The sequence below is a fragment of the Myxine glutinosa genome, chromosome 1 (genome assembly GCF_964187855.1).
Source record: "Myxine glutinosa chromosome 1, kmMyxGlut1.1, whole genome shotgun sequence".
NCBI classification, from domain to species: domain Eukaryota; kingdom Metazoa; phylum Chordata; class Myxini; order Myxiniformes; family Myxinidae; genus Myxine; species Myxine glutinosa.
This window is the reverse complement of record NC_136261.1, coordinates 394,983,990-395,004,023: the sequence shown is the minus strand read 5'-3', so window position 1 is coordinate 395,004,023 and position 20,034 is coordinate 394,983,990.

The following is a 20,034-nucleotide window of genomic DNA, read 5'->3' as shown; positions in this document are numbered from 1 at the left end:
CGATATTGTTTCTCAAATGCACATTATAATATAGTGTTGCAGTTTTGAGAACCCACACTTGTAAATAACATCATTTAATAAAGGTAAAGGTAACACCCCATAGTTAAGCCGCAAGCAAACACGTAGGCCCATGTAGAACATTAGTTATGTCATTAGTATGTGTTTCGGATAAGGCCATTTCCCTAGTTATCATCTGCGTTGTGTAAAACAAATAAGAGTAAGTCCCCTTTCAATCCCTCAAATCCACTTCAATGGGGGAATCCATCCCGCGCCCCATTTGGCATCCCTCTCTTTGTTACACTTGGCTACCAGCAGCGTTTGCTGCTCCTGATGGTTTGTTAAGCCGGAGTTGCACTTTGGCCACCAGCAGCACTGCTGCTCCTTGATGGTTTGTTTAGCCGAAGTTGCACTTTGGCCACCAGCAGCGCCGCCGTTCCTTGGTTGGTTTGGTTCATTGGAACGAGCCAAGATGACATGAGGTCGGCCTGAGAGAGAGGGAGGAGCGCGTGGTGGGAGTGTGGCCATGTCAAGCAGCCATCAAGGCGGAGCCGGTAAGACCGCACCAGCCAATCAGGGCTAAGGCGACATTGCCTGACAGGGCGTGGCTGGGGCTTCCAGAGCGTTTGCTGGCTTGTCTCATAAAAGCGCACACGCAAAGCCCTCACCAGGACTTATCGGGGAGAGAGCGCGTCTAAAGGACTTATCGGGGAGGAGCGCATGCAGAAGGACTCATTGGGGAAGGCGCCATCATAGAGGACTTGGAGAGAGGGATTGATTGCGATTGAGCATTGATTGCAAAAGGACTTGGGTGAAAGGCGCTTTGTATAATCACCAGCTTACCGACCTTCCCCCGATATAATTGTCCGCTCGCACTAATGCCACGCGGGGAGCTGCCTGCCGTGTTTCGATCTGCTGCACGGTACGAGTCGGGGAGCGGATGAGCTGTGAACGCCATCGCCGGACCCTCAACCCGACCATCTGCATCCCTGTGTGAGTTAGTCTGAGACCGAGTCTGAGAGCGAACGGGCCCGAGTCCAGGGAATAAGTAAGACTGTCAAAGGCTGCCCTGTGTCCTTTTTTATTCCTCTTTCTTGTGCATCCTTTCTTTTCCTCTTCTTGTACAAATAGTAATAAATCCTTTGTTCTTCCAGTTTCCTCTTGATCCGACCGTCGTGGTCATTTCTCCATTGGGTAACTGTGGCACGATTATGAACCACTTGAATCGGGTTTAGTACCTGTTAATGGCCCGGATAGTGGCTCGCTTCGCTCGGCGTGTCCACTAACGCCGTGGTTCGGGCGGGAGATATTTCCTCGTTTCTGGTCAGCGTTAGTACTTAGGTAATAGCGAATCCCTAGTCCTAAAACCCTACCTAACGCTGCCCGGGAAGGACATCATAACCCCCAGGATCGCGTCGGCTGGTATAAAGACAAGGGGACTAACCCCCTCTTGGTAATGTGAAGGCCGATGTTCAGAGATCCGTAACAATTGGTGTCAGGAAATGGGATTGGACCCGAAGTGCACTTAACGCACTCAAAATTACGAGCGGCCGAAATTGTAGTAACATCTAAATTTTTATCGTGCCATGGATAGTCAAGGCAGTCGGATGCCGGTGCGGTTAGCTGAGGAGGGGTTAGAGTTAACACAGGACCCCAGGGAAGAATTGGGACAATTGGGAGAAATGGAAGAGAACATCGATGAGGGTACAGCAGTGGAGGTAGCAGCGGAGGAAAATGGCGGTGCCTCGCACGTGGCAATGAGGGCTGCGCCCACTGCGCAAGTATTGGTTGTGGACCTGCAAGTCTTTATGGCACAAATCAGGGCGTGCATGACAGAGTCGAAATGGGAAATGAGCCGAATGGGAGGGCAATTGGGAGACCAAATTTGGGGATTGAAAAATGATATGGGAAACCAAATTGGGTGATTGAAAAATGATATGGGAAACCAAATTGGGTGATTGAAAAATGATATGGAAAATCAAATTGGGGGATTAGAAAGCAAATTGGGGGGATTAGAAAACAAATTGGGGGGCCAATTGGAGGACATGAAGCGCAAGCCGAGCAGGAAAGTCGCAAAGGTACGCGACAAGGTAGCGCGACTTGAGGAGCAAATGGAAAGAGAGCCAGAGCGAGGCGCAGGTAACTGGACCGGGATAGAAATCACGACTCGGGGAATAGAAAAGCCGACGGCCGCAGAATTAAAAGAATTTTTTTTAAGCGCGCCAGTGGTCGTTGAGCTAAGAAAAGAAAAATAAATTATAGTGGCAATTTGGGTTGGAGAGACGGCAGAGACAGAGAATATATCGGAGATAGAGATGGAATGCGCGCAAAGTGTGGATTCGCATCATGATGTCATGCTGCATAACCCAAATGGCAGTTTGCAGGTGGTGGAAAGGTGAAGAGGGAGCACCAAGGTGAGTCGGGTGGTGTGTGGCGTGAAAAGGTTTGGCGCAAAAGTGTTTGGCGCGAAAGGATTTTTCGCGAGCTTGGGATTGCGACATCGCCCGGGCGTTCGTGGAAGGTCCTTTGTGCGCTACGTAAAAGTGAATGGCGCACGTGTGCAAACGGCGCCGTAGTGTATGTGTGATACCGAGTGCGAGAGCGAGTGCCCATCGGAGTGTGTGTGGGAAGAGAGTGAAACCAAGTGTGTTGAAGAGGAGTGTGCGCGAGGGTGTGCGGTTGTGATTGGGTGTGCAACAGAGTGCACACCCATGAGTGTTACAGAGTGTGTAACAGAGGAGTGTGTGGAAGGAATGAGTGTGCCTGAGTGGTGTGCACCTGAGTGTGTAGTAGAGGAGGAGTGGGTGATGGCATGTGTGGGGTGCATGGGAAATGCTGGAGCGCATCGATGTGTGAGAAAGGAGTGGGTCGCGTGGTGTGCATGCGAGAATGCGACGCCAGCATCGACCCAGACTGGGGGGTTAGCGTTTAGGCCAACACATAGCCGACGTGAGCTCTTGGTGCGTCGGGTGCTTTGTGTGCTATGGGGACCTGGGGGGATCGTTGCCGCGGCGGTTTTGCAAGAACCGCCGTGCACGATCCGTGCCTGGGCCCAGCCCTGTATGGTCGATGCCGCGTTTTGCCAGGCAAGGCGACCGGTCCAGTTCGAGCGGAGGTTGGAGGGTTCGGAGCGGTGCTCCCATGCGGTGGCGGTGCTCCGGCCGGGGAAGGATGGGCCATCACGCATGGGAGCGCAAGGCGTTGCGCAGAGATGGTGCCTGGAGCCTTGGCCCGACAAAACCTCCTCCCCTGAATCGAATGCCGGACGGACCCAACCTACAGCAGACAGACCACCCGTATGCATTGCTCGGCCTTGCGAAGCCGAGCTGTAAAAATGCATCGACGTACCGAGAGGCTCTGAGTGTAGTGGTCGAATGATGATAGTGGAAATAATACCCTGCATGAGAGAGTGGTAGCTGTACCATCCTACGTGGGGGCAAAGGAGCTGTAGCTTATGGGGTTGGTGGTGAAAACTAGCCAGGGAGGGTTAGGATAATTGTAGGGACCCTAGAGATGACCATAGGAGACCCAAGATTTAGTAGGGACATTGTACCTGTAATAGGGACATAGAGTAGATTAGAGGGATGATAATGATGAGGGATGTGCGTAGTATAAAGGGATGACGGGAAGCACGAGTATTAGGGGGCAATAATTAGATAGATGATGCTATGTGTTTGGAGTGAGAGTGATGAATTGAGAAATTGAATGAGTATCTTTGTGGTGAGCGTGTTGAAATGAGGCAATGGGTGGAATGCCCAGAGGTGATGTATTGTGAGGGATTGTGGATGAATGGCATTGTTTTGAGTGAATGTGCTTGCATAGGGTGCAAGTGGAGATTTGGTTATATGGAAAATGGTGTGGAATGCATGGTGGAGTGAGTAGTGTGGAATGAGTGGTGTGGAGTGCATGGTGCGAAGGAGGGAATGGGGGAGAGATGGACCTCTTCACGAATACCCGGGGAGGGTAGTTTAAAGTTGGTAGAGGGCATAGGTAAATTGTTTGGATATTGATGCCTGCGGTGCGGGTAGTGGAAACGATGTGTTTTGTTGGGTGCATGAGTATATGGAATGGCTGGGCGTGTGAGCCTGTTAGTGAGTATGGTTAAATGGGCACTCCACCACTAGCAGTCTGTCGGCCAGGTGAGGCCACAGGTAGGCTCTAGGAGCCAGGTAGAGTTTAGAGAGTCCAGTGGGGCCTGAGGATCCCAAGAGGGGAACCGGGTAGCCCGATGCCAGAGAGGGCATTAGTGGGGAAAGAGAGCCAGAAGGGCCTTCCCCAGGTTAGGGTAGTCGCAGGAGCTAGGCAAGCTCGGGTGGCGACTTCAGTGGCGGAGGTGTGCAGGTAAGTACACCTGCTGGTGGAGCCACATGACCCAGCCCCGAAATTGTGCAAGGGCACAGAGAGAAAAATTGGGGAGTGAGACCCAAGTTGGTAGAGCACCACAGAATGGTCAATGGGAATTCGGTTTTTAGAACCACATAGTGTAAAGAGGCCAATTGAGTTGGCAGGGCAAGACCCCAGGTAGAGTAAATGGTTAATGTCAATTAGAAGGATAGTTAGGATGAGATCTCTTTGCACCATCCACATCCACTCACCGAGGTGACAGGCCTCCACACCAAGTTTGGCAGACATTTGGCATGAAAGACGCATGATGACATAAGTGTGACATTGTGTGATATTCCATCTCTTCCTCCTTAGGAGAGATTGATGACGAATTTGGATTAGAGGAGATATGGGAGACGAGACGGTAGAGACGAATTTGTAAATTGTGTAAATACGGAGAGGGGCAAGGGTAGTGTAGGCTGACATGGGGGATGACGGACGATAGGGACGGGCCTGCTCTGCTCGCTCTCCCACGCCCCTCATGTTGCATTGCCTTGTATTGTGTGTACCCTTGCGTCCTTGCCCCCGATAACCTCTGCTTTGTCTTCCTCCCCACTCATGGACCCATGGTCTTTTGTCGAGGGGAGTGTGCAGGTGCCCTGAGCTGTGCAGCTGCACTCTGTGCCACACTCTGCTACCTGCTGCCTACCTGCACCGGTACACCATATGGACCACACGTTCTGTGGCCTGGCATTTTGCTGGAGCAGACCATTGCTCCCAGCAGCATCTTGCCTTGCGGACCACTGTTTTTAAGTGGCATAAATGGCAGCAGTCGGACCACCCAATTTGGCCCTGCTGGCCTACAAAAACGAAGGAAGACAAGAACGAAGCAAGAAGATGGCGGCGCAGCAGTCAAGCACAAGACCTCAATGATTTATTTTGAAATGTTTTGTGCATTTTTCTTGATGCTGCATTTTGGTGCTTTTTGTGCAGTGGTACATATGGGTGCATGGTGTATTGGTGCAGTGCAGTGCAATCGGTACTTCCTCTTTTCAAAATTGCTTTTCTTTTCCCACAAAAGACAGGTCCTGGGTTGTAGTTTTGTAAATAATAGTAGTCTTGTAAATAACTTGCTCCCCACCGGCTTTATGTGTAGTTTGCGAACAATTCCGTAATTCGGTCAATTGTGGGCGTGAGTCAGTTAGATAGTACACAACGCAGCAGGTGGGACATATCTAGTGTTTAAGACTGTCGCACACAGGGTGTTAGAGTAAATGTAGAGGGAAAATTACACCTAAGTGTCACACTAATTGTTAAAAAGTAGTCCTGACCCAGGTATTGAAGCCGGCCGTCCTCACTGTAGTGGTTCGGCTCGGGGACGAGCTTGGCGAAAGGAGGGGTGCAGCGTTGCAGTTTTGAGAACCCATAATTGTAAATAACATCATTTAATAAGGTAATGGTAACACCCCATAGTTAGGCCACAAGCAAACACGTAGGCCCATATAGAACATTAGTTTTGTCATAAGTATGTGTTTAGGATAAGGCCATTTCCCGAGTTATCATCTGCGTTGTGTAAAACAAATAAGAGTAAGTCCCCTTTCAATCCCTCAAATCCACTTCAATGGGGGAATCCATCCCGCGCCCCATTTGGCATCCCTCTCTTTGTTACACTTGGCTACCAGCAGCGTTTGCTGCTCCTGACGGTTTGTTTAGCTGAAGTTGCACTTTGGCCACCAGCAGCGCCGCCGTTCCTTGGTTGGTTTGGTTCATTGGAACTAGCCAAGATGACACGAGGTAGGCCTGAGAGAGAGGGAGGAGCACGAGGTGGGGGTGTGGCCACGTCAAGCAGCCAACAAGGCGGAGCTGGTAAGACCACACCAGCCAATCAGGGCTAAGGCGACATCGCCTCACAGGGCGTGGCTGGGGCATCCAAGCATTTGCTGGCTTGTCTCATAAAAGCGCGCACGCAAAGCCCTCACCAGGACTTATCGGGGAGAGAGCATGTCTATAGGACTTATCGGGGAGGAGCGCATGCAGAAGGACTCATTGCGGGAAGGCGCCATCATAGAGGACTTGGAGAGATGGATTGATTGCGATTGAGCATTGATTGCAAAAGGACTTGGGTGAAAGGCGCTTTGTATAATCACCAGCTTACCGACCTTCCCCCGATATAATTGTCCGCACGCGCCAACGCCACGCGGGGAGCTGCCTGCAATGTTTTGATCTGCTGCACGGTACGAGTCGGGGACCGGACAAGCTGTGATCGCCATCGCCAGACTCTCAACCCAACCATCTACATCCCCGTGTGAGTTAGTCTGAGACCAAGTCTGAGAGTGAACGGGCCCGAGTCCACGGAATAAGTAAGACTGTCTAAGACTGCCCTGTGTCCTTTTTCTTCTTCTTTCTTGTGCATCCTTTCTTTTCCTCTTATTGTACAAATAGTAATTAATCCTTTGTTCTTCCGGTTTCCTCTTGATCCGACCATCATAGTCATTTCTCCATTGGGTAATGGTGGCACGATTAGGAACCGCTTGATTCGGGTTTAGTACTTGTTAACGGCCCGGATCGCAGCTCGCTTCGCTCGGCGTGTCCACTAATGCTGTGGTTCGGGCGGGAGTTATTTCCTCGTTTCTGGTCAGCGTTAGTACTTTGGTAATAGCGAATCCCTAGTCCTAAAACCCTACCTAACGCTGCCCGGGAAGGACGTCATAACCCCCAGGATCGCGTTGGCTAGTATAAAGACAAGGGGCTAACCCCCTCTTGGTAAGGGGAAGGCTGACGTTCAGAGATCCGTACCAATATTGTACAATAACAAAAGAAGGTTCATTATTAAATGGAATAACCCGTGAGTTCGGCGGAACGTTGCAGTTTTTACAATCAGAACTCCTGTCCCAAAGATGATGATGAAACCAAACTACCCCAGGGATGATGATGCAAGCAAACTACCCGAGGATGATGATGCAACCAATCTACTTCCAGATTTTCACCCAAATCAAATCATTTCTTCATTTATTTCAGAATAACGCACAAGATCAACCAAAATAGTTGAAAAATCTTTGATTTGGCAAGAACTAAAAAGTTGCGAATGAATACACCAATGAAAGTGCTGGGGTGTATTCATTCCTGATTAGCTCGTCCTATTCCTTGGACATGTGTTCCTCGCTCTCCCCTCAGGAGACAAGCGTCGGGCTTCCCTTTCAACTGAAGATCCCCCAAGTCAAATTATTGGTGTTTGTTTCGGTATCCGATGGGTCCAAACCGATGGGTCCTAATAATCCTATTAAGTTGGTGGAACTTATCAAAAAAGAATTCGGTGACGTTTCGAGAGCTAAAAAGTTGAGATCTGAAGATCTATGAATTGAATGCAAATCGGTGCTCAGCAGGACGAGGTGTTGAGAGGGCAGAGCCGAGGTGTTGAGAGGGTCGGGAGGAGGAGTTGAGAGGGTCGGGACGAGATGTTGAGAGGGTCAGGACGAGATGTTGAGAGGCTGAGGATGAAGTGTTGAGAGGGTCAGGACGAGTGGTTGAGATGATCAGGACGAGATGTTGAGAGGGTCAGAATGAAGTGTTGAGAGGGTCAGGACGAGATGTCCTTAATGACCCAAAAGTCCCCAAGGAACGAAAAAGTTGTGGATGATGCAAAAAGTTCTGGATGACCCAAAAGTACCCAAAAGACCCAAGAGTCCCCAAGGCCCAAAAAGTGCTTGATTAATAAAGTCCCCAAGGACCCAAGAGTCCCAAAAAGTTATTGATTACCCAAAAGTCCCCGAGGACCCAAAAGACCCAGATGACCCAAAAAGTTATTGTTGACCCAAAAGTCCCATAGGACCCAAAAGACCCAAGAGTCCATGAGGACAAAAAAGTTCATAATGATGCAAAAGTCCTCAAGGGCCCAAAAGACCCAGATGACCCCAAAAATCCTTAATGACCCAAAAGTCCCCAAGGACTCAAAAAGTATTTGACCCAAAAGTCCCTGAGGACCCAAGAACCAGATGACATAAAAGTTTTTAGTGACCCAAAGACCCAAAAGTCCACAAGAACTCAAAAAGTACTTGACCCAAAAGTCCCTGAGGACCAAAAGACCCAGATGACACAAAAGTCCCTAACCACCCAAAGGTCCCCAAGGACCCAAAAAGTTGTGGATGACCCAAAACGTCCCCAAGGACCCAAAAGACCCAAGAGTCCCTGAAGATCCAAAACACCCAGATATCCAAGGACCCACAATTCCCCAAGGACACAAAAAGTCTTTGATAACAAAAAAGTCCCTGAGTACCCAAAAGACCCAAAGGTCCCCAAGGAGCAAAACCCAAAGATGACCCAAAAGTCCTTCATGGCCCAAAATACCTAAAAGTCCCCAAGGACCCAAAAAGTGCTTGATTCAAAAGTGCCCAAGGACCCAAAAGACCCAAGAGTCCCAGAGGGCCCAAAAGACTCAGATGACCCAAAAAGTCCTTGAATACCCAAAACTCCCCAAAGACCCAAAAATCCCCGAGGACCCAAAAGACCCAGATGACCAAAAAGTCCTTAATGATCCAAAATATCCATAAGTCCCCAAGGACCCAAAAAGTTATAGATTACCCAAAAGTCCCCGAGGACCCAAAAGTCCCTGAGGACCCAAAATACCCAGATGACGCAAAAGTCCTGTATTGGAAATTATTTTTCCTGTTGGTAATAATTTAACCGAAGGACTGAAACTAAAAGAACAGGAATTATTCATGAAAGCAGGTTTAAAATCCAAATAACGATTCAATGGAAAGGGGGACAAATCAAGAAGACCCGAATTAAATGGAACACTTTTAGATTATCCTGATACGGACAAGATGAGCGTTTTGTGAAAGTGTAAATTTAATTACTACCCTCCAGTCCACTTGCTGGGTGAGCTGAATCGTCTCTGACCTCTTTGCCCAAACTGCCAGGAGTTGCCTCGACGACCGGGACACCTGGATCGTAAAACCTTTGCCTCCAGCGTGTAATTATCTTCTAGTTTTTTGAGTGCAAAAGAGCGAATGTAATTTTCCATGTAACCACACCTACAATCACTGTATTGTTTTTTTTTTTTTTTTTTTTTTTTTTGTATACTGAATCGAGGCTCGTGAAAGAGCTGACATTTACTTCACAAACAAATCAACCAGACAAACAAAATATATAAAAAGAGGGAGCGGAAGACAAGAGAATGGGAAGCACACAAACACTTGAGAGTACACAACATTTAAGAGCAGGGAGATGTGTGGGAGGGAGAGGGCCTGGGGGGAGGAGGCGTGGGAAGGGGGGGGGGGGGGATTGATTTAAGAATTAATAGAGACGTACTAAGCCATATAGAGCTTTATAATAACCAAAAGGGCTTCAGCACACTTTGCCTGCACGCATTCCACCAGGTAGCTACAGATAAGGAGCCAGGTGTTCGTCATGTCTCGATGGCAACACACGTCTTTCCGAGTTGCTTGTTTGAATTCACCTGCATATCTACTGCTTTGCGAATATGGAGGACCAAATTAACAAATTTTACATGTTTTAAAAGCTGTCATTTTATTTGAACTTAGTTCGAGGACGCAGATGGGGTTAGCATTTTGAGATTCCTGTTGCCTTCTGACATCAGTATGCAGTCATTGTTGTGGACATTCTGGTGATAAACAGCTGTATGGCTTTCATCGAAGGGTTTGGGATGCTGTCTGGTTGTCAGGGGTTAGAGATGGTACTCCAAGGAGTTGTGCTTACATTGTATATGCCCAAAGGGCTGCACGCTTTCACGTTAGCTTTATCCTCACTGTTTCACTGAATACCTTGCCGACTTCTGAGGATCGCTAACAAGGGGGGCACGATCAACCCAGTATGGTTAATGCTTTGTGAATTTAACAAACCTTTATCAGCAAAACTTTCCCCACAGTCAGAGCACTTTTTATGCAATCACTTCAGCGTGGGTTACACGACGGAAGTTCAAGCGCCGTCTGGAAATAATAACCTTATCACAAATATAATAATTTGTAAGGATTCTCTCGTATGTTGTTATCTCCACGTGCAGGTTTTAGGAGGTGGGAGGCAGGTCTCCCAGAACTCAAAATCTCCACCTCCTTTTCCGGTAAAGGATCATTATTCATGGACCAGTTTGTGAAACTTAATTCTCATAGCTTTGTTTCAAGGGCTCATTTTAGATTCATCATTGAATCTGACAGCTTCCACCTGCAGCTTGTTTGTCGTGATATTCCCTGGAATGCTTTTTAATGACTCAGCGTTTTCTTTGTTTTCCAAATTCACTGTTGCTCCGACTATAACTGGTACATTTTCAGGTTTCTTTTCTTCAATTTCGAAATGCTCTTCACCTCATTTTTCAGATCCTGGTATTTCAGATTTCAGCTCTCCTATCCCTGATCCCGACATCTTAATATGCCTTTGCTTTTTGAGAGAAACTCTTGTCACATATCGAGCATTTGTAAGGATGCTCTTCCGTATGGATCCTCATGTGGTTTAAAATTGCCTTTTTGAAACAAGCTCTTATCACATATCGAACATTTGTGAAGTTGCTCTCTTGAATAGATCCTCATATGTGATTTCAAATTGCCGTTTAGAGAGAAACCTTTGTCACATTTCGAGCATTTGTGTGGTGGCTCTCCTGTATGGAACTTCATATGGAACGCTAAGTTTCACTTAATTTCTTAAATTTCCATGGACGGATCCACCCCATGGATTACTCCACGGCTCTCCCTCATCCACCGAGGAATTTGACACGAAACCCAAGCCTTGCCAAAGTGCGACCCTCTCAACACCTCATCCCGGCTCTCTCAACACCTCGTCCCGACCCTCTCAACACCTCGTCCCGACCCTCTCAACACCTCGTCCCGACCCTCTCAACACCTCGTCGCGACCCTCTCATCACCTCGTCCCGATCCTCTCAACACCTCGTCCCGACCCTCTCAACACCTCGTCGCGACCCTCTCAACACCTCGTCCCGACCTTCTCAACACCTCGTCCCGACCTTCTCAACACCTCGTCCCGACCCTCTCAACACCTCGTCCCGACCTTCTCAACACCTCGTCCCGACCTTCTCAACACCTCGTCCCGACCTTCTCAACACCTCGTCACGACACACTCAACACCTTGTCCCGCTGAGCACCGATTTGCATTCAATTCATAGATCTCCAGATCTCAACTTTTTAGCTCTCGAAACGTCGCCGAATTCTTTTTTGATACGTTCCGCCAACTTAATAGGATTATTCGGACGCAACGGTTTGGACCCATCCGATGCCGATACGAACACCAATAATTTGACTTGGGGATCTTCGGGGGAAGGGGAAGCCCTGCGCTTGTCTCCTGAGGGGGGGAGCGAGGAACACATGCACTCGGAATAGGACGAGCTGACGCACGTAACAGGTTCAAGGCTCGTTTATTCCGATGGACTGAAAACCCGACCGGAACTCATGCATCATATATCTCAAACCCAACCCTCTTGGGGGGGCGTGGCTTCAACCACCAAGCACACGCCACGCCAATACCAACCAGAGCCCCACTCGTCCCTTGACCGTGGATTGTGTCCCAATGGGGTAACCTAGAGTCCCTGTATATAGAGAGTTGTGTCAACTCAAATTTGGACGCCATTTTGTGTCTAAGTGTGTCGGATTAGATATACATGTACATTCGCGATATGGGGTGATATATTCTAAACCTGCTAAAAAAAAATTTACTGCACATATTTAGTCTTATTATTACAAACAGGTGATATTTGTTTTGTCAAAAACTCAGCTATTGCCGTGAAAAAGAGCTGTGTGGTGATATTAAAAGTGGTATGGCAATGCATATTACAAGCCAACACTGCATATAAGAGCTAACATTATAAGTAAGACAAACCAATGCTGTCGTTCTCTGAATTTTAATAACTTTTAGAAAGGAGTGTGGGCATATCCAATATTTTTTAAAGGGTGCCGAGAGCAATTCCGGTGTAGGACTTCCAGCCGACATATAGTCTAACACACTTAAAACAAATTCTGTACGTGGTATTGCCATATTTCTATAGTGTACAACTTTAGTTTTATCGACATTTATATTCAATTTCCATTGTAATGATTTAACAAGCTGCAAGTCAGCTTCTGTCTCTGACATAAGGAAAACGTCATCGGCATCTAGTAAGATTGAAACGTTCATTTATTACTACACCCTTGCCCAGAACTCTGATGGATATTGCCTGATCGATTAATATGTTTCATAGCTGGCGACTTAATTAACACTTAATTTTCGACTGCGCCAAGCCGTAATTAAACAGAGAAAAAACTTTTAAAAATACCTGCAGTGTGAACGGTTCGTCTCGTCGAACAGATATGGAAAAGCACAGATAAGACGTCGTATTCACCATAACTTGTTTAATTTCACCAGGAACACGATGAGGCCAACACAGTAAACATTCAGAACAAAACTTGGTTCATACATTCAGTACAGAACATGATTCATACATTCAGTACAGAACATGATTCATACATTCAGACCGTAAGAAAACTCTGCCCGTAATACAACACTCTGACCAGACCAACACTTCATCCCACTACGTTCACTCCTTGAATGGACGGACAGACAACTGAAAACAAAACGGACCATGGGTTTCCCACCCCTATAAAATCAAAATTAATTCCCTCTGAAAAAGTACAGTGACATTGCCCGCAGACTACCCAACCGCAGACCAGGCAATGTCACTGTACCGGGACATTTCATCAATCAATGACAATATGCGGTCCGCTAGGACTACCCGAAAAAAATTGAGCAGGGTTCTTCCCACGGAAATGCATTTTTGGTCAGCTCCTTGAAGATTATAAACAAACACAAATCACTTCCCTTTAAAAGGGTTTTCAACGGACAGACAACCAAAAAAAACCGAGCAAATATAATTGCTTTTGAACATCGATCATCAAGCGGTGTGGGCCTACCTGGCAGAGTCTCGAGGAGTCGATCGCTTTGCAGCTCTTTCGTCTGACTTTCGCTTCCCAAATTTGTCTTCTGACTTTATCACCTGGAAATCTATACATCTTATATTTCCCAGATTGGTTTGAACAACCAAAAGCAGAACAACCAGTCATTTTGTTTGGCAATAAACAACATTCCCGTACCAAGCTGACGTTCACGCACGGTGAAGTTAGACACAAAATGGCGCCACGAAATCACGTGACCAGAAATCTCGGGTCAGCGCATGGCGCAACTCTCTTTATACAGGGACTCTAGGGTAACCCCCACATGACCCTCGCGTCATCTTGCATCATCCATCTCGCATCTTGCATCTCTCATCTTGCATCATCTCCATCTTCTCGCATCATCCATCTTGTCCCTACACACTTGCATCATCCATCTCGCATCTTGCATCTTGCATCTCGCATCTTGCATCATCTCCATCTCCTCGCATCATCCATCTTGTCCCTACACACTTGCATCATCACCCTCGGGTAGTTTGGTTGCATCATCACCCTCGGGTAGTTTGGTTTCATCATCATCATCGGGACCGGAGTTCTGATTTTAAAAACCGCAACGTTTTGACGAACTCACGGGTTATTCCATTTAATAATGAACCTTCTTTTGTTATTGTACAATATATTATAATGTGCATTTCAGAAACAATATCGATATGCATGAACAACAACAATTATATAATTTTAATGATAATGTGATTATTGTTCCATTTGTATACATTCAATGAGTTCTTCATTATTCCAATTAACCTGTTTTTTACCAATACTAACTTCACACGTTAATTTTATAATCGTCCCGTCTCGTTAAACATCAGGGAAAAACGTTTTTTTAAATGGATTAATCACGTGACAAAGCTTGATTTCCTCGAGATGGATCATTCCCTTTACGCTGTGTTTACCACCACTCACAAGGTGATGGGTTTTGTGGGTAAAGTGAGACCTACCCTCGGTCTCATCTCGAAACATTGTGGACCTCGATCGGTCTCGCGTTATCTCCAATCTCCCGTGATCTCGGTTTGCACTGATTGCATGAAGTCATTGAATTTGGGTGCCCTGGGCACGTGTCCATGATGCAGGTGCGTTAATCCGCCATTGGGGACAGAGCAGCGCTCACTCGCACGTGGTTCATTCCTAACCCGGAAGCAGTCCCTGCTTCTTCGTTATCTTTGTTTTCTTTCGCACTGCAATGTGGCGGCAACATACAAATTGCTGACGTCATAAACAATCTTCTTTCAAAGAGGAAGCAGAATGATGTGCATAAACAGGAAGTCTTCAATTACGATGAAGAACTTCCGGGTGATCTTCTTCTGAGCCTCGTGCTGCAACGGACAAAGGTTCACGCGATTGGGTCGAATTTTAAGAGGTTTGTTCGGAGATTCGCATTTTATTATTAAAACTGAGAAAGATCTGTAAAACGTTTATTTAAAGATAAAATAATTCTCTGTTCGTTGATGAAGGGAATGAAGATAAGTTAAACGTGTTTTATTGAATTTATGTTGAAATATTTGATGGGTCTTTTGATGGGGTGTTTTTCACTCGTTTTGTTTTCTTAATTGCATTGTTTTATATCACGTCATCATGAAACTTCATACAACGATGGTTAAACCTCTTTCTTCCTTTTAACTACAAACCAGGCAGAAAGTTTTTATAATTACCTTGTATGTCCAATGTGGCCTCTAAATGAGGAGGTGTTATGAAGGTTGTAGATGGATGGATGAGGGATCTATGTGGCATTTGTATGGAAAAAAAATGTCGGTCCCATCTCGTACATCCAAAACGAAAGTTGGAGAATCTTCTCTAAAAAGTCGTTTCGGCTCCACATTCGAACCTACCTGGTCTGTTCATTGTCGAGGCAGGTATCTCTTTTTCAGTTCTCCAGATCACGGCAAAAGCAAAAAATAGGACTGTGGTTCTTCAAGCTCACCTGAATCAGGAGCAACAGTCACTCAAACCCCTCGCAGACCCCCTTAGACCGTGATATTTGTTTTGTATGCCGTGAGCAATTTTTGTAAGAAGATTGAAGTCGAGTTTCGTCGAAATTGTGTTTGTGGAGTTTTGGATAAGAGAGCAAATACCTATCGTCAAATCCTCCCCCCCCCCCTCTCCCCTTCCTCTCCCTCTTCCCCTTCCACTCCCCCTGTGTCTCCTAAATAAAGAAGATACAAGCACACCTGACACCAGGCCTAGCCTTAAACTTTGGCACGCTCACTTGGCTGGACTGTCGAAATAAATGTAGAAAAGGCAAAATTGTAATGTACACACACACACACACACACACACACACACACACACACACACACACACACACACACACACACACACACACACACACACTGAGCCAGATGGACATGTGTAGGTTTTGCAAGATGGAAACAGAAAGTACGAGTCACCTGCTGTCAGGATGCAAAAAACGATTATCGAAACAACTTTACACACAAAGGCACAACAAAGTATGCAAAGTCATTCGTTTGATCTGTAAAATCTGCAAAATATCTGCATGAATTTTAACATCCCAGTTCCAGAAAACTCATGGAAACATGAACTAAGCGCAATCATTGAAAATGCGGATGTCATGCTCACGTACGACCTGATGATTCCATCGAGCATGAACATTCAAAAAAAAGCATTCTGTCTGGACATTGCACTCAGGAACAAAAAGAAAAAGACAGAATTGATAATTGAGATATCAGTACCCAGCGATTTTGGCCAAAACAACGCAGAAATCAAGAAAATGACCAAATACCAGGATCTCAAAAATGAGGTCAAGAGATCTTGGAAGCTGAATAGCATCGGAATTAAAGGTGGCCCCGTTCCACTTCCTGATAACCGCAAATTGAGATGAAAACCAACAACACGCACACTCACATACACTGTCTCTGCCGCACTTGTCTATGTCTGTGTCTGTCTCCGCCATGCCGGTTTGTGTCTGTCTGTGTCACTCCAGTTTATGTCTATGTCTGTCTCAGCGCCAGTCTGTCTGTGTCTGTGCCTGTCTCACGCACCGGCCTAGATCTGTGTCTGTCTCTGCTGCATGCGAAGTGAACAACAGTCAGCCTTCCATGCAGACGTCTTCAATCCAAGCACAAACCTAGTTTCTGAGATGACAGGATTATGTGTATTGAATCTGAAAATGTTAACTTCCAGCAAAGTGGGAGACTCCTTGGTGCACGTGTGTAAGACAATTGCAGTGAGAGGAGAATAAATAACAGGTTTTTATATATGTGCATGTGTATTCTGTATTAAACAAGAGGATCAACTCTGACCCTGATCTCGACACAATGCTGATGTCATATGCGTAAATTATGCCAACACTTCACTTTCAAGCTAGGATAGCATCCATGTGTTACTCGGGTCTTTGAAGACAGATTTTTGTTCACAAATACATGCAATTAGTCTGGCCGATGCAGCTTACACCCTTATTATGGGCTCATCAGGATAACGGACTGGTAAATCATTTATTTGTGACCATGCTTCACAGCTCAAAGGTGAGTGTGGCTGTCTCTTATGTATACTGTCAGTCTCAATGTGGTTATCAAGCTGGATACGTTTACCGTTGAGCTGGATACGTGATCAAATTGGATGAGATAATAACTCACACAACAATCCAAACTCAGTTAACAAAATAACATGTAGAACTTTTCTGTGAGTAACATACCCATTGTATCCTTGGCAGGTCATCGGTTGAATGGACAACTTCTTGGAAAGGCTCAGGTCACAAGGCCTGAGAGCAGAAACAGGCCAATTTCAGGATGATGGAATAATTCCCAAGTCTGGTATGTGACTGACATATGTTTATAATTCCACCATAGCATGTCAAGAAGTAACCATCGTGATATATATTTTTTATTTTTACCTCTGCCACTAAAGGTGGATGGAGGTTAGGTTTTCACCCCTGTCTCTTTGACTTTGAGCAGGATATCTCAAAACATTGTGGATGGATTCTGATGAAACTTAGTGGACAGGTTGCGTGTGTGATGAGAACGTATTGGTTAGATTTTGGTGAAGATCCGGATGCGGATACGATAATTTGCCCGTCTGCCACGCAGCAGGAGACGGGGCTTTGCAATTGTGTTTGTGAGTGTGTGTCCTTGGTTTTTGTCTCTGTATTGTTACGTTTTATTTTTATTTTTTTGGATACAGAATTGAGGCCCATGTTAGAGCTAACACATTGAACATGAAAACATGCACAAACACACAAAATATATAATGAAGTGAGCGGGAAGACAAGAGGGGGAGAGAGAGGGAAGCACACAAGCACAACAACTGTAGAGAACAGGAATATCAGTAGATCTGTGGGAGAGGGAGGGCTGGGGGAGGAGGGAGGAGTACACCGTATAAAGCAAATTAACACCACTGGAAATTTCAAGAAATAAGTTCGGGATTTAAAGAGGCAAATTTGGGGTGTTTTAACGGAGGTAGAAAAGATCAAGACTTTGGATGGGGGAAGATAAGAGATGGTGGTGAACAACTGTTTTAAAGACCTGGAGGGAGGAGAGGGATTGAAAAGAGTGTGGGAGATTGTTCCAGAGGTGGGAGAAAAGAGGAATGAAAGAGTGAAGGTGAATAGAGAGTCTTGATTTTGGCAGTTTCACCAGAAGTGGGTCCTGGCAGATCTTGTGCATCCTGCAGGAATATTTGGGGGACATAGCACAGACCAAGCAGGTGGGGCAAGGCCGGAAAGGAGTTGGTAGAAGGCAAAAATACCACCAACCTGCCTGCAGTGAGACAGAGAAAGGCCCTCAGATCAGCTTCTTCGCAGGAGATACCAATGATTGGGAATGCTTTGGTTTGAACCGCTTGAAGCCGAGCTAGAGGCAAGAGCACCAGCCCACAGAGGAGAGCAGTGTTCCGTTGAGCTGGGAATGAAAGCTTTGTACGTGGTGAGGAGCTCAGAAGTGCCCAGAAAGGACTTTGCATGATGGAGGATGCCCAGATGCCCATTTGCCCATTTGGAGGCCAGCTTGGAAATGTGGTTTTCCCAAGAAAGATCATGGCACACAGTGAAACCCAAAAGCTTGAGTGACAGAACTCCTTCAAGAGGATTGTTCAGAAAGTAGATGGGAGGGTTGTCCAGATGGTCTTTTCAGAGAGAGAAAGTGAGAGTGTGAGATTTGTCAGGATTGAAAAACATGTTCCACTTGTTTGACCAGTTTGTGATGTTATCCAAGTCTGCAAAGAGTGAGGCGGCTGCTGCTTGCCGATTTGAGGGTTGAGATATGGAGCGGCAGAGAGTGGGGTCCATTCAGGGGCGATGAGAGAATTACATTCAGGGCCACACATTGACTGCGAACAGAAAGGAAGTCTGCAAGTCATGCGTGGAGGTTTCCAAGGATACCTCAAGAGGAGAGTTTGGTGAGCAGGGCGGGGTGCCCGAACATATTGAAGGCGCGTGATATGTCAAGGTTGTCAGCTCTGATTTCCTGTTTGACATTGACCACCTCCATCCATTGTTGAGTCAGCAGAAGCGGCATTCCCAGAGTAGAATGACCTGGTCTGAATCCAAATTGATGATCCGAGATCATGGCGTTGGAGAAGAGGAAGGATTTGATGTCAGAAATGATGATGGATTCCCTGACCTTGCTGATTATTTGGAGGACGCTGATTGGTCTGTGGTTGCAAGGATCTGTGTTTGCACCTTTTTGTGTAAAGCGGTCATGTTGGCTGATTTCCAAGCAGATGGCAGATTATCTTGAGCAAAAGAGAGGGTGAAGAGAACAGAGAGAGGGTGAGATAAAGCGGTAAAGCAGGATTTTATGACCCGTGGGCTGATGCCGTCTGGTCCAGTTGCAGAATCAGAGTTGAGGTTTGACCGAAACTTTTCCACCTTGTCAGGAGAAAAGGACACCGAATCCAGGAGTAGTTGGGTCCGACTGGGTAAGGTGGGTACAGTGAGAAATGGGTTTGAGACACAAGATTTTGAGGCAAACACAGAGTTGAGGCATTCAGTTTTGTAAAGTTTTTTTTTCTTATTTTCTAATAAGCTAATTTTCGGTTTGTGTGGGTGGAGGATGAAATAGCATTGTATAGATAGGATAGTATATAGATGGAGAAGGTGGATCAGACTCGGAAACGGTTGCTAGAGTGAGATGTGCATGGAAGAAGTTTCGGAAACTGAGTGGCGTGCTGACGAGGAGGGGAGTGTCGTTGAAGCTGAAGGGAAAGGTGGATGCTGCATGTGTGAGAAGTGTTATGATTTATGGGAGCGAGACATGGGTAATGAACATAGAGCAGAAGCGAAGGCTGGAAAGGGTGGAAATGCGAATGGTTCGGTGGATGTTTGGAGTATCGTTGAGATAGAGGAAGCCAAATGATGAATTGCGAAGATGATGGGAATAGAGCCTGTGATGGATGCTGTGAAGAGAAACAGTTTGAGATGGTTTGGTCATGTGTTGAGGAAGGATGAAAGTGACTGGTTGAGAAGAGTGATGCAAGTGAATGTGGAAGGAAGTAGAGCACAGGGAAGACCGAGAAAGACTTGGCTAAAGATGGTCGGAGAAGAAATGCGGGCCAGGGGGTTAACAAGGGGGGGAGATGCAGAAAATAGGGCAAAATGGAGAGGATTGTCATGGGGACCGCAAGGCTAACCCCCGCTCTTGCAGGGAAAATGGCCTTTAAAATGCCTGTTTGTTTTTTGTAGATAGGATAGTATAGGTGTAGCATGGACCGTGGATACGTCGGAGACATCTTAATGTATTTAAGCAGGGAAACTGGAGCAGGAGATTGTTTATGTATCTTCACACAGGGGGCTATGTTAACTAGGAAAGGATTAAAGCTA